The sequence below is a fragment of the Parasteatoda tepidariorum genome, chromosome X2, assembly GCF_043381705.1.
Source record: "Parasteatoda tepidariorum isolate YZ-2023 chromosome X2, CAS_Ptep_4.0, whole genome shotgun sequence".
Classification (NCBI taxonomy): domain Eukaryota; kingdom Metazoa; phylum Arthropoda; class Arachnida; order Araneae; family Theridiidae; genus Parasteatoda; species Parasteatoda tepidariorum.
Genome location: NC_092215.1, coordinates 46,475,182 through 46,490,080, shown reverse-complemented (window position 1 = coordinate 46,490,080; position 14,899 = coordinate 46,475,182).

Sequence of the window (14,899 nt, the reverse complement as noted above, 5' to 3'; positions counted from 1 at the left end):
ATCCACTGTACTCCGTTCCCCCTTTTATATAATTTTTCACCGCATCTCCAAAATTCTCGAATTGTCTCGAAGACGACAGAACGTCTAGGATTCCAGAATCATCGCGTAAAGATCTCGCGAATGACAGCCAGTCTCGAAAACTATACTGGCAGGACAGAAAGGAACCAGTCCGTAACAGTATCACGTGAATTTGGTTTCAAAAGTACAACCCTATTATAGTAAATGTTTTTTCAGTATTCTGAGAAATACCGTGAGAAAAAAAAAGTAGGCATAAGGCAGATAAAAATATATTGTCTTAAAAAATAATAGCTCGCATAATTTCTACTAAAATTTTTATTTTTTTCATTTTGTCTGAGCTCAAGGGGGGTGTTTAAACCCCTCCCTTGCGTACGCCACTGGAAGGTTTTTAATCTATCTGAAAATCAAGAAAGAAACTAAAGTACTTCTTCCTTCTATGACTCTCCACACGCTTATGGTGAATGCATGTGAAGTGTTGCCTTAGGTAGAGAGTTATGTTCTACGCCACCTGCAGCTATTTCAATTGCCAATAGGCAGTAAAGAGCCTGCGTTGCACTTTAGTGTAGAAAGCACCACCCATAGATTAAAAAGTTTAAAGTTAGCAAACTATATGGAACTGAAAACTACATTGAACATAGTTCTTAAAGAAAGCGTCGTAGAAACATAAAAAAATATTTTTGACGATTAAATACAAAAAATATAAAGAAAGGGGAAAATGTCATAGTATATTTCCATTCGCGAACGCAACTATCTATGGATGGTGTTTTCAATCGAAATGTAAACAATAACAATCTCGAGCTGTATGCCTGCTCTAGTTCCGGTTAGAAAGTTTGCAGCTGCTTACTACACGTTATTCTGCGAGCCGATATTTTCAAACGGATAATTTTGTTTTCAATAAAAGAAATAAATTAGATAATTTCTGAGCTCAAATCTGCCGTATTTCATAAGATATTAACGTTATTAAGTAATTCTGGTGAGTCTGAAGTGGAAATTTGTTTTAGTTATTTAGAGATATATTGTTAAAAAAGGTGACATGGTTGCTAGATTTTGAATAACTCGCTTTTTTGGCAGTCTTGATATGGCCTCTTTCCATAAGTTTATTACTGTTTGTTCCTGTTGCAAGCTGTGTACCATCTTACGTTAGTGTTAACACTTTCAGCATTGTAAACACAAGTATTGTTAGCATTGTAAACACAAGTAATAGGTAATCAAATACATTGTTTGCAAGAATCTCAAATCACAATGATGCCAAATAGCTTTAAAATACAACGGAAACAGTAACCCAGAAATTTAGGCGGTACCGAATTTGCAGCGTTCCCTAGTGTAGAAAACACCATCCATAGGGAGCGTTGCGTAGGAGATTTCTTCAGTGCAGCATGGTAACGTTCTTGCTTTATTGTGACTTGTTAAGTTTGAAAAAGAAAAATGTTTGATATTTTTCCTTATGCAAGCGAAAACCAAGGGGAATCTCTTTTTTTTTTTAGAGAAGGAAGATCCAAAACGCATCGGAAAAATATTTGTAAATAAACAGAAAAAAAAGTTATCTTATTAGGGCTCAAACCTAATGCCTATGAAATCGCTCTATTAAATTAATGATCTAATATGAAAGATCTGTTTAAACTTTACATTCCATGCCTTTCTGAATCATATTACTTAAAACATTAAAATATGCAAAAAGTGTACTGAAACACATAATGTAATATAAATTAATTTTTCAAAAAAGTTCATTGACAACAATTTTTATCAAAAAATTTAAAGTTTCAATAAAAAATCATTATTTTTAGACCAAAATAACGTAAAATGAATGTTCACGATTTAAAAAAAAAAAAAAAAAAAAAAAAAAAAAAAAATNACGCAAAATAAGGAATGCTTAAAAAAAAAAAAAACGATTCTAAAAATTTCCCCAAAAAATATTTGTAAGTAAATTTTTTACTACCCTTAATTTTGCAAACATAGGGGGGAAAATTATAAAACCTAATTCAACTTTAATGAAATCATTAAAAACGTAATACGAATTAGTTTCATAGATGCAATTAACCCTTAACAATCTGGAAATATTTCAAGTTTACTTCCCGCCATTGTAATATTTATTTTAAAAAATTATAATTAAATTTATGACAACGATAAATTAATGATTTTTACTGCCATTTACGTGGCACTGGATATAGGAAATGGAAGTGCCTTTCCGCTTATGTGAAGACATTGGTTCTGTTAAGAGTTAAATGATATAAAAACAGTTTATGTTCTATAATAATATATAAATTTAGTTTATGAAATATATTTTAGCGTTCAATATCATTTTCAAGCTACATAAATAATTTCCTTTAAAAAAAACTGATAATTTTTGTTAAATGTAGTAGTTTGATCTAATTATAATTTAAATCACTGTAAACAGAATAGATTTTTTTTTTTAAAAAAATGCAAAATCAGTATCATATCAAAAGTTAAGTATTTGTTATGAAAATTTCATTAATAAAAACAATAATAGTAATAATAATTTCATTTAATATTCGTAAGGTCTTAAGAGTCCCATTTGCCAATTTATGAATCAAGTTAAATTATCTTCTATTATTTTGAGGTCTTGTTCTACGGACAAAAATGTACAATTATTTTGCTTTTGAAGCAAAATTTATTGATCTAGTACAATAAATTTCAAAAAAGCCCATCTTTAAAAAAGTGGGTCTCGTAGACCCACGCGAAAAATCCCACCCGGGTTCCCCGAAGTTGCCTGGGCCAGCTTTGGAGAGCCATTGTAATAAATACAATTAGATTAGTACTTGTAGTATAATATATTTTTTTTAAGGAAATAATTTTCATTGCCACTGTGGGTATATGTATATTTGTAACCATAACCACTAAGCCATCGCAGCTCAAGAAAAAATTAACAAGACTATATTTATTAGAAAAGTGCATTTTTAAATATGCCAATTTCTCTTCTGAAAAAGTAAGCATTAATTTTCCAACACGAAGTATTAAGGTTTTTTATGTGTCGATTGTAAAATACTAACTGCTGTTTAGAAATCTCAACAATACATTTTTCTGTTATCTCAGAAAGCTGTATTGTTTCTTTGATTTTTATAGCTTTTTGAAATATTGTAATACGCGTGTTAATTATTTCAATAACGTAGTTGAAGCATTTTTAGGGAGTCATTAAACTGCTGGGGCGATTAACGAAAATGCAGCTGTTCTAATCATCTATGGTGCAAGGGCTTTCCGAAAGTTGAATTTTTTAATGTTTATTTCGGGATTAAAATATTAAAAGAAGTGGTGCAATTGACACGCACTTTAATGAAGGATTCTATGTACTTTCATTTTTTATGCAAATATAGGAAGCAAATATGTTTGGAAGATTATTAAAAAAAAATTAAAAAAAATTAAATAAATAAAATCTGAACTACATTGTACAGAGATTGATTACAATCCAAAATGACATAAAGCAAAATATTACAAAAATATTATTTATATAGTATCTGATGAATCGATGGGAACGAGGTTAAAAAATAAGATTTTTTGGAAAACGTGATTGAAATTTAAAAATTTATAAATGCTGCGTTTTACTACATACCACTGCAGCACTCTAAATCTTCTGAAAGTTTTATTTTAGAAAATATTATTTTTGCACATTCTTTTACGTACTAATTGAAACTATTACGAACTATTTGAATATAAAATTTAAAAATAAAAAGAATGTTGGAAAAATTTGGTTCTCTTACAAAAAAGTTTATTAGAAATCAAAAAGGCATTTATAAATATCACGTTAGTTTCAGTGAAATATTGGTAAATGAAATATTTTTCTGCATCAGATCTGAAAATATTTTTCCTAGCTGTAGCAAGGATAACGTATTTACATTTTTATAAATTAGAACTAAAAAAATTTTGTCAACCGTCAGACAGAAGTAATATAAACATTTTTTTTACATATAAGGTCATATGGACAAATAGTCTCAGCAAACATTACCTGGGAAAACATATAAATCGCCTTATAAAAAACAATGAGCTGATGATTCGAAATTCCTGAATCTTCCGTATATATATATATATATATATATATATANAACTGTGATGGACCATACTCATGGATGTTTGTTGTTAACCAGACGGTCGCCGATAGCCCAATGTGAAGAAATTATATATATATATATATATATATATGCTTCATTGGTTTTGTGGGAAATAATAATTTATTATAGCCGTATTATAATAAATATATAATATTAGCGTATGCATTTGTTAAGAAATACAAAGGATTCTGAAGGTCTTCTTTTAGAAAATTGAAATTAGTTTAAAATCTTTAAAGTTTCGGACTTTTCCAATAAATTTCATTTACATATTCCTGAATGATAAATAAAAATTCGTTTCGTATTTTTTCACTTTTTCTTGGAAACGATATATGATTATATGGTCTATTTTCCTGAAAAAGAATATTAGATCATTGGTTATAAGATGCCTTTGTAATAATCACCTAAATTAATAGAGTGATTTTTATAAAAGTTCTACTTTTGTTCTCAACGAAGATTACTTGACCTAGTGTTTCGTGTGAGAGAGAGAATCAATTTTAGCGATTTTTTTTCTACCGTTAAAATAAATTCCTCATGAAAATGTTCTCTAATTAAAATAATCTGCAGAATCAGTTAAAGTGAATTCTTACGTTTATTTATTTCTTTTTTGCACATTTCACATATTGAAACCTGAATTATTAATCGTTTGTATGATATATTATAAAGATGGTTAAAATATAAAATCCCAACTACTAATATTAACAGTTAAATTTTTAAAAATTTAGAATTCAAATCTTTATCAATCTAAAACTTAACCCTTGTTAGCTTATATTAGCAGCTATTATCTAAAGGATTTTCAATGGAGAATTTCCTGTTTACAAGTTTTAAATTTTTCGGTACGATATCAGAGATCAATCAATTCCAATATCTTGAATTCTTACTTCTGTTGGGGTAATAAGTACACCACTGAGATTTGCGAAATGATCAAAAAGAATTATGTAAGCAATTATGGAGTTGGCAAGCATGATGCAGAGTCATTTAAATGTAAAAATGCCAAAAGGCGCATTTGTTGATAAGAATATCTTTTTCTTATTGTACGGCAAAAATATGACATAAAAAATAGACATACATGCTTCTGAATCAAAATCAGTTCTTAACACTAACATTCAATGCATAGTTACAAAAAATGTAAACATCGACATATCGTGTCCAGCAATTACTGCTTCTGAAAGATATTTTTAGAATTATTAAATATTCTGACGAGTATAAAAAAAAAGAAAAGAAATTATTATTGGGTAACCTCTTAATAGTCAGCCTCGTGTGTACCTAAAGAAGGCAAACCGCTGGATGTGGAGTGCAGTACGTCATTTTTTGAAAGAAAGAAAAAAGACGCATTTTTAAAATTTTAATTTTTTTGAACTATTTTATCGATTTTATTCAAATTCTAGATTTGAGCCGTGATGACTCAGGAGATAAAGCGTTCTCCTTCCAATGAGGTGGACCGGGTTCGAATCCCAGCGATGGCTGCTCGATATGAATTCCGCATCCGGCTTGCACCGACCATAGTGTGGACCTCAGTGACAGACGGATCATGGGTAAGAGTCAGGTTAGCCGTGGGAGGTTTTCGTGTCTTTTTTTTTTAACCACGTAACGCAAATGCGGGTTAGTTCCATCACAAAGTGCTCCACGAATGCAAATTTATCCCAATACTTGATGAAGGAGTTCCCTTGTCTCCTGGATTGGGTTCAAAATTACAAGGCTACGGAGTTAAACATCAGTAGTTGTAAACCCAAAAAATTGGGTTGACTGTTGAGCGATGGTTATAAAATAAAAAATAGAAATTCGAGATTCTTAATTACTACTTTGTGATTATTTAAAAAAAAATAGAAGCCTAGCAATTTTAAATTATTAAATAAAATAGTAAAATGCAATAAATAATTATTAAAAATTGTTTTGTATGTGAAATTATTTTTGCATAAACAAACTTAATTATTTTATGCCAAAAAATTTATGCTATTCACTTCAAGATATGGAAAAATACGCAAAAATTGAAACTAATATTAAGAGGTCCAAATATTCTCTGCTCTCGATTAAACAATTTTTTCCAGATTGTGGTTACTCCTTATATTTTGATGAATCTGACTTCTTGGAAAAAAGTGTGTTTGTTCGGAGAGAGTGCGGTTTTGTATCATATTTCGTAATTTAAAATATAGTTCGAACTAATTAGCATATTTGGATTTGACTTGTGAAAATCCGATAATTTAGAACTAAAGTTATTCTGGGTGCTTGCTAAAAGAATCGAAAAATTGTTGCATACAAATATAATATTCGTTTAACCAAAGATAATTAAATGCAAAAACTAATTTTTAATAATTATCGATTATTTTTTATTGAACGAAATCAGTTGAATACTTCTTGTGAAATCAAATCTCAAATATATGAGATTTACTAGTTATGTACTATGGAAGCCTTAAAATTTGTAAAGTAAAACTATCATAAAAAGTCATGAATTAAAAATCATTAAGGTAGTATCAACAAGGTAAATATGTTTAAATCAAGAACATATTTTAGAAAACCTCTGCCATAACAAAATTTGCTACGCACTTATTTTTTTAAAAAATTAAATGATGCATTAAAATTTCATTATGAAATTGAATTAGTTGTTATAATTTGATAGTGTGATGTTTCGATTTGTAGTATAATAAAGCCTAACATAAGTTTTAAAACTATATAGAATAAAAACCCATGAGTTAAATGGAAAATCTTGAGCTAACTTTAATTTACTAAATAATTCAATTTGGTGAAAGCTTCACTCCAATCATAAAATACATCCCAAACATTACGCATTTACATATAGTTTGTGTACTGTAAGTATTTCACTGGCCATAAAGTCTGAGACCGTCTGCTGCTATGGAAACAAGGGCTAACATAATAGATGGAAGAAAAAGATTCCTTTTCTCTCTCTGACCAGAGCAAAAACCTGTCCTAAAACAACGATCCAACTTGAAATAGTTATATCTCGTTACCATAGCCACCGCCACGGGTCCAGACGAATGGCTAGGAAAGTTCTACTTCTGACAAACTATAATTATAAATTGTTTGAAAACAAACATTTGCTGATGTCCAAAGGAGCTCACTAAAGCATTCTTAAAACCGATAAAATATTTCATTCAGACTCAAAAAATAAGAATTCTTGTTGTCTCGATTTTATTTTTGGATAATTACAAAACGAGAATAAGGGTTAATAATAATAAAGCAAATAATACTTTCTGTTGAATCTTAATAAATGCGAACAGAAAAAAAAGCATTTAGCAAAAAAAAAAATAAAAAAAATAAAAAAATATTGTATTAGAAATAGTATATTTAAGCAATACAACGTCACGGACGGACTATGCTAGTTCACTTTATCTAGTGCAAAAGCGCTGTAACTGAACATTCTCGTAACTGGTAAGCTTGACCGAAAAGCGCATTTTCGGGAAAACATAAAAAAATAAACCCAGAAAATTGAATGTCTCATTTTTGTCAGGGGTGTAATGTGAGTGACCCGTGACCTGAATGCAAGACCCAAATGAGATAAATCTGTTAGTGACAATTTATGCTAAAAACTGGATAAAGAAATTATACTGTAGATATCTGATGTTTCTAAAAATCAGATAGAAGGACAAAAGAACCCCAGGCTAGAAGATAAAAAAGAAGAAAAGAAGAAAAGAAGATTAGAATGGCAGTAACAATTATAGTATTTTTGTAAACGCTTATTTTGTTATTTCTTGATACTGTTTGGTTTTTTGTAAATATTTTTATTTTTGTTTTATAAATTCTATATGTTTAAGAAAACATGTTATATTTTTTATGGAAAACGAAACAAAAATAAATTTTACTCTAAATTTCGAGATATTTCTTTATATATATATATATATATATATATATATACCGAATTTGTTAGGTAAGCATCATACTCCTATTTTATTTTTCGTTTTTACGCACTTTTGACATTTTAAACGGGAAATACTTATTATTCTTATGAAATGAGTTTATCTGTTTTTACTTGTCTTTGTATCAATTCCGTTTTATTGATTCTAATTAACTTACAAATACTACATAAAATGATCTATCGTAACACATATGATAGTCAATTACATCACTAAACACCATAGATAATTCTTGGTGTAATCCAGCAGCAAGGGTAGTTTTCGGTGACCTGAAACAAGAAATGTTTGCTTTTGGTTTTAAGTTGTATCTTCGTTTTTGGTGTTCAGAAACACACATACACATCAACTCTCAACCCCACCCTATATGCCTTTTAGGGTGCATTTAGTGGTTAACGTTTAAGGATCGAAGACGAAACAGATCATTAATGCTTTTAAATNCAATTATAATTGTATAAATTAAAAAAACGTAATACTATTTTTGTACAAGGAAAAAAAAAGTAGTTGTCGAATTTTGCACACTCACGGAAGAAATTTTTTTGCGGTATTTAATGTACTGAAATTCATCAATACGTCGAAAATTTTTTTATTTTCGCCATCATTTAACAGCATAAATACATAATTATCAGATTATTTAAATGTTTTATTAATTTATATATACTGAATGTTTAAATCCTTTCAAATCACATTAATTTACAAAAGTGACAGTTGATAGCTAAGTAGAAAAAATAGGAACTGGCCAATGTTATAGAACATTCTTCAATATTTTATTAGCATTTTATCTATTACACTAAAATAAAACGACTGATTACGCCAAATATTGGGGGAGGGGTTGAAGGAGGCATGGAGACTCCCCCCTCCCCATGAAGGAGGCTTGTGCACAAAGCTGATCAGATGGCCATAATTATGTCCTTGTTCACGAAATGCTATGGACTTAATATTCATGATCCTTCTCAGCCCACAAGAAGCAGGAGCTAAAATGCTTTTTTTGAACACAGACCTTCATGAAATAATAAAAATGCAATTGAAACGCAACCACATGATGAAAATCTAATTTCGTACAAAAACAGTATCAGTATCACACATGGTTTCATTTCGGAGACTGTGTTTCATACATTAGAATTTTTTTTTGTATCGAGATTAAATTTTTTCCAAAGGGTTGGAGCCTAATTTTAGCTAGTCGCGTTATTTTTTACGCATACTTTAAAGTTGCGTTGATAAAATAATGACACCATCTTAGAATATACATGTGTGGGTGATGCGTACAGACAAATGGCAGTGATATTACCGTAGCATTTTATAGTGCTTTTAAATGCTGATATAGTTTGAGTCACGAAGCTATTGTTTTACCATAATTCAATCATTTATTTACTGTTCTGAAAATAATACCAATTTTATGTGCGCCCATCGGACTCAATATTTTGTCACTATGTAAATTATTGGCAGTATTCTTACGGTGTACCATATTGCTTTAAAATAATTATAGTTAGCGTTATAAAAATTATAATTCTCGCTGCAAAAAAAGAAAAAAAGCAAATAAAAAAAAACATTACGAACTAACATAATAACAATTATAATTAGAACTATCATAAAAACAATCATAATCATAATAAACAATCATATAAAAACTATCATATTAACATTTTCTTACGTAAAAATGTTTCTTTTTTAATTTACTGATTAGTTTAATAGCATCAACTTAAAAAAGGTAGGAATCTCTCCAATCAAAAAATATAAATTTTTTATATTTTATATTTTTTTAGATAAGTACAATGCAATAAAATGCAATGCTCTTGGCACTCACTTCAGATCAGGACAGGCTAGGTGTCTCCCAAAATTTTTTTCCTCTCTCAGTTTTGAAGTAATTTATATTATCATATTTTCTGAATTTAATTCTTATAATTGTGTAAGGAGTTCGAGATAATTTTCGAAGATATTTCCCTCCTCCCTTTAAAAAAAAAAGAAAGAAGTCATTAAGAAAGAAAACAAACTTTTAATTAGGTACAATATTTTTCATCAATTACAACATGAAAAGGAAAATTTATTTTCGTTTTTAAATTTAAGAACTGAATGAATTAATATACTGATACTTTTTCGGACTACTAAATCTTACTCAAAAAGAAAAAAAAAACGTCCATTTTGGTCGGCTATGCCTCCAACGGAGCATTAAGACTACTACAAAAAAAAAAAAAAAAAAAAAAAAAAAAAAAAAAAAAAAAAAANAAAAAAAAAAAAAAAAAAAAAAAAAAAAAAAAACATTTAAAATGGGAAAATTCTTAATATAAATTCCTCCCTTGCGCATTTAGGATACACCGTCTATGGAATGGTAGCTCAAAATTTTTTTATTGCTTACAGTTAATTTCATATAATTTGCGTTTTGTTGGCTACTTTTTTAAATGATTTTGAATCTTTAGGATACCGGAAAACTCGCACTTAACATTTTATAACTTTTTTTTGTTATAGCATTTTATGTCATTTGTGTTTTTGAAGCGGTTTTTCTGTGAAATTTAATATTGTCCCAAAGATTTGCTCTCGTAATTTTAAATTTGTTCTAGCTGCTTCCGGCGACAAGATAAATAAGTAGAAGTTCAAGTATTTCGAGAATTAAAATCGTACTGTCAAATCTCAAGGCAATATGAAAGTACAAAAAAAGCATATTGCTCTAGTGAAAAAGATAGTGGATTTAATTTTTGTCTCTTCCATGCTCGTTTTGATTGGTGAATTCGTTATTGAAATATTTAGCACAACGCGTGCTAACTTTAAAAAAAATGCTAATTATTTCAATAACACCTTTGATAATAAATCAAATTAGCAATTTTGTCAAAATCAAACTGTCCACTTATTTATTATTATTAATCCAATGAATTAAATTTGTGAAGTTTTTTTGGCTAAAACGAAATGAACTTTAACTGTTATAAATTTCTTTAAGTTAAATAAATACTCAGATCTTAAGCAGAAAGCAATACATTTTAAAGCAAAAAAATAAACGTAAAGAAATAATTCAGCTTAATGGCACTGTTCAAGAATTAAAAGACAACATAACCATAACCTTAAAAAATTAAAATCAGTCTTTATATTTATTTGCCATGCTTAATTGGTAATTAAATAGAGAGCCGTGGTAGCCAAGGGGATAGACCTCTCACCTCCCAATGAGGTGTCCCGCGTTCGATCCCAGCGAAAGCTGGTTGATTCTAATTCTGTACCCGGCTCGCACAGACCACAGTGCTGACGTAAAATAGCTTCAGTGTAGACGGATCATGGGTAGGAGCCCCATAGCCGTAGGACTAACCGTGGGAGGTTTACATGATTTTCCCCTCCATATAACGCAAATGTGGGTTACGTCCATCAAAAAGTCCTCCATGAAGGCAAATTTCCTTCCAATACTTGATACAAGAGTTCCATTGTCTTCTCGATTGGGTTCAAAATTACAAGGCTACGGAGCTGAACATAAGGAGTCGTAAGCCCGAAAAAATGGGTCGGCTGTTCAACGACGGCTATAATATAATATAATGATGAAAATGGACCTTTACTTGCCAACAAGTTTTATTTAGCTTTTTTTAAGCCTCGACGAAAGATCTTTGCTATAAAAAACATTTCTTTTTTAACATTGAGATAACACTTTCTTTTTTTAACACGTAAGTCTTAAATGCGTGTGTTCAAATATATAATTTATGTACGTTTAGGGCATTTATCCGCTGTTGGTACCCAACTTGCCATCTCCTACTAATCAGTTGCAAGAGCCATGTGTTGGAGACTGCTTTTTCGAGTTGTCACCCACACAAGCATTAACACTTACTACTAATGAGAACAAATTTTAATGTCGGGATGCATTGACAAAAATAAATCACGATGTTTTCCCAATTATTCTATTGGTGTCAATATTTTTTGCTACCTAAATAAAATCTAGTAACATTCACAATAATATCGTGTTAAATGACCATCGCTTTGTATAATATTCACGATATTATCATATTCTATGCACCTATGTCGGTGACCTGTGTATAGTTTGTCTACGGTAAGCACTCCCCCCGCTATAAAGTCTTAGGCTGTCTGCTTCTATGGAAACAAGAAAAGCGCATTTCAGGGAAGGTAACTTCTCTTCACTCTAGGGCTAACACAATAGACAGAAGAAAAAGATTCTCTTTCTCTCGCTTATCCGAGCCAAAACCTGTCCTAAGCAATGACCCCACACCTCTACTTGAAATATCTATACCTCGTTACCACAGTCACCGCCACGGGTCCAGAAAAATGTCTAGGGGAGTCTGTACATTAGACAAACTATAATTCATTTATTGGCGAACTTGACTAGATGGTACCAATAACCGATAAGTACCGATTTCTTTTTAAATAAAGTTTAGGATATTTTCATAAAAGAATAATAATATAAAGTTTGAGAGAGCCGCGATGGCTCAGGGGATAGAGCGTTCGCCTTCCAATGAGGTGAGCCGGGTTCGAATTCCACCGATAGCTGGTCGATACGAATCCGCATCCGGCTTGCACCGGCCACAGTGCTGACGTGAAATATCCTCAGTGGTAGACGGATCATGGGTTAGCCTTTGCCGTCAGGCTAACCGTGGGAGGTTCTCGTGGTCTTCCTCTCCATATAACGCAAATGAGGGTTAGTTCCATCAAAAAGTCCTCCATGGATGCAAACTTCTCCCAATACTTGAGCCAGGAGTTCCTTTGTCTTCTGGATTGGGTTCAAAATTACAAGGCTACGGAGTTGAATATTAGTAGTCGTAAACCCGAAAATTGGGTCGGCTGCTCAACGACGGTTATAAAATATAATAAAATAAAATATAAAGTTTGAGAATTTCAAATTCGGGATCAAAAAAGAGGATGTAAACAATTAACTATAATTATTAACAGTTAGAATTTAAATGCTTTTTAATGTTTTAGTAATAGAATTTAATAAATTTAAAAACCTTTAAATTTAAAGTGATTCTTCACAATAAGTGTCGTTTGGAAGACCAAGCAAAAGCATCTTTATTTTAAACATTATTGACGGCGAAATATAATATTTCTTCAGTTTTCGATAGCTTATGTTAGCCCAAATTTGTTCCAGCACGCTTTACTTCTATTTATAAACTATAGAGTTTAGCGGCCTTGAAGGACATTTAATTTTCTTGCGATGGTCCCATTTGCTTTTATTTTTTAAATATTTTGCAAAAATTCTGTTTCCATGACAGTGCGTCTTCGAATCTACAATAAGGGTTTTCATGAAATATCATATTTTCGATACTAAACCATATAACACCGGAAAATGGTAATTTTTCACAAATCACCCTATAATATTGGGTCGGCTGTTCAACGACGGTTATAAAAAAAAAAAAAAATCACCCTATAAAAATGCTGAATCGCCCTTTGAAAATGTCAACTGCTGAAAGCAAAAACACGATCCAAATCGGGACTGCCGTTGTCGAGGAATTAGGGAATATATTTATACAGACTTTTGTTTATGTAGAGATATTTATTAAAACTATTTTAAAATGTGTCTTTTTTTATTTCTTTTTTTTGTCTATCTGTGTATGGGTAAAAAAAATATTGCATACTTTAAAAAAGCTATATTGGTTAAAAAAAAAAAAAAAAAAATATTTATTTTATATTAGTCTTCACATTAATTTCATAAAAATGTTCTTATAAAAATAACAGCTCGTTCAATGTCTGTATTTTTGGCATAAATGTTGATGAATATAAATCATTTCAAAATACCTATAAATCAATTTTTTTTATTGCAAAGGGTAGCAGTTCAATTTACAATACATACAACACGGTTTTGATTGTCTTGTTTGATTGACCTTATCATTATTAGTTTTTGTGCATTTTTAATAAGAAGTTCGAACATAAAACCGTTTTTTCCTAAGTGAGTAGAAATAAAATCTAATCTTTTAATATTTAAAAAAAAAAAATGCTCTTTTGAATTTTCAACAAGTGTAAAAATGTTATTCTTTTCAGAAATTTGTCCTTCTCCAACGGAGCTATCTAAGTCTTAGATGAAATAAATAAAATATTTTTTTTTCTAAATTTAATCCGATTGTTCCTTTGCAAATTTAAAATACTCCATCAGTGGAATGACAGGTCACAAGAAGTTTTATTACTTAATTTCTTACGTAAGTTAGTAAGTAAGTTTGTAATTTATTTATTTAAATGAATTTAAATTACTTAAACGTTGAAGAAAAAAAGATTTACTTAAAAAAACTCGTTTGACCTTTCGAATTTTTAGTATAATTTCAACGAGTGTAAAAAAGCAATTCTTTTCAAATAAATAAGTAAATAATATAATCAAATAAATAATCTTTAAAATGCTTTCAACTCTTTAAAATTTTAATAATGTATGTTATGTTATTTTATAGCCGTCGTTGAACAACTGATCCAATTTTTAGGTTTACGACTACTAATGTTCAATTCTGTAGCCTTGCAATTTTGAACCCAATCCAGAAGACAAGAGAACTCCTATGTCAAGCATTGGGAGAAAGTTGCCTTCATGGAGGAATTTTTGATGGAGCTAATCTGCATTTGCGTTACATGGAGAGGAAAACCAAGAAAACCTCCCACGGCTAGCCTGATGGCAAGGAGACTCCAACTCATGATCCTTTTACCACTCAGGATATTTTATGTCAGCACTGTGGTCGGTGCAAGTCGGATGCGGAATTCGAATAGACCAGCCATTGTTGGGATTTGAACCCGGTTCACCTCATTGGCAGGCGAACGCTCTATCACCTGAGCCATCAAGGCTCTTAATAATGTATGGCACTTTTCTAAATAACTTTTAAAATATGCTTTTAATCTATAGACATTTTTTTAACCTGATTTACCTTGTTAATTTCAAGTCATGTTTCACCAAAGAAATCTAGAGCAAGTAAAAAAGCTTTCAATTGTATACTCCAAAAACTTCCATCTCCTACACCACAACTCCCCCTGAAAATACTTTCACAGCACGTAACAATAGGTTTGTTC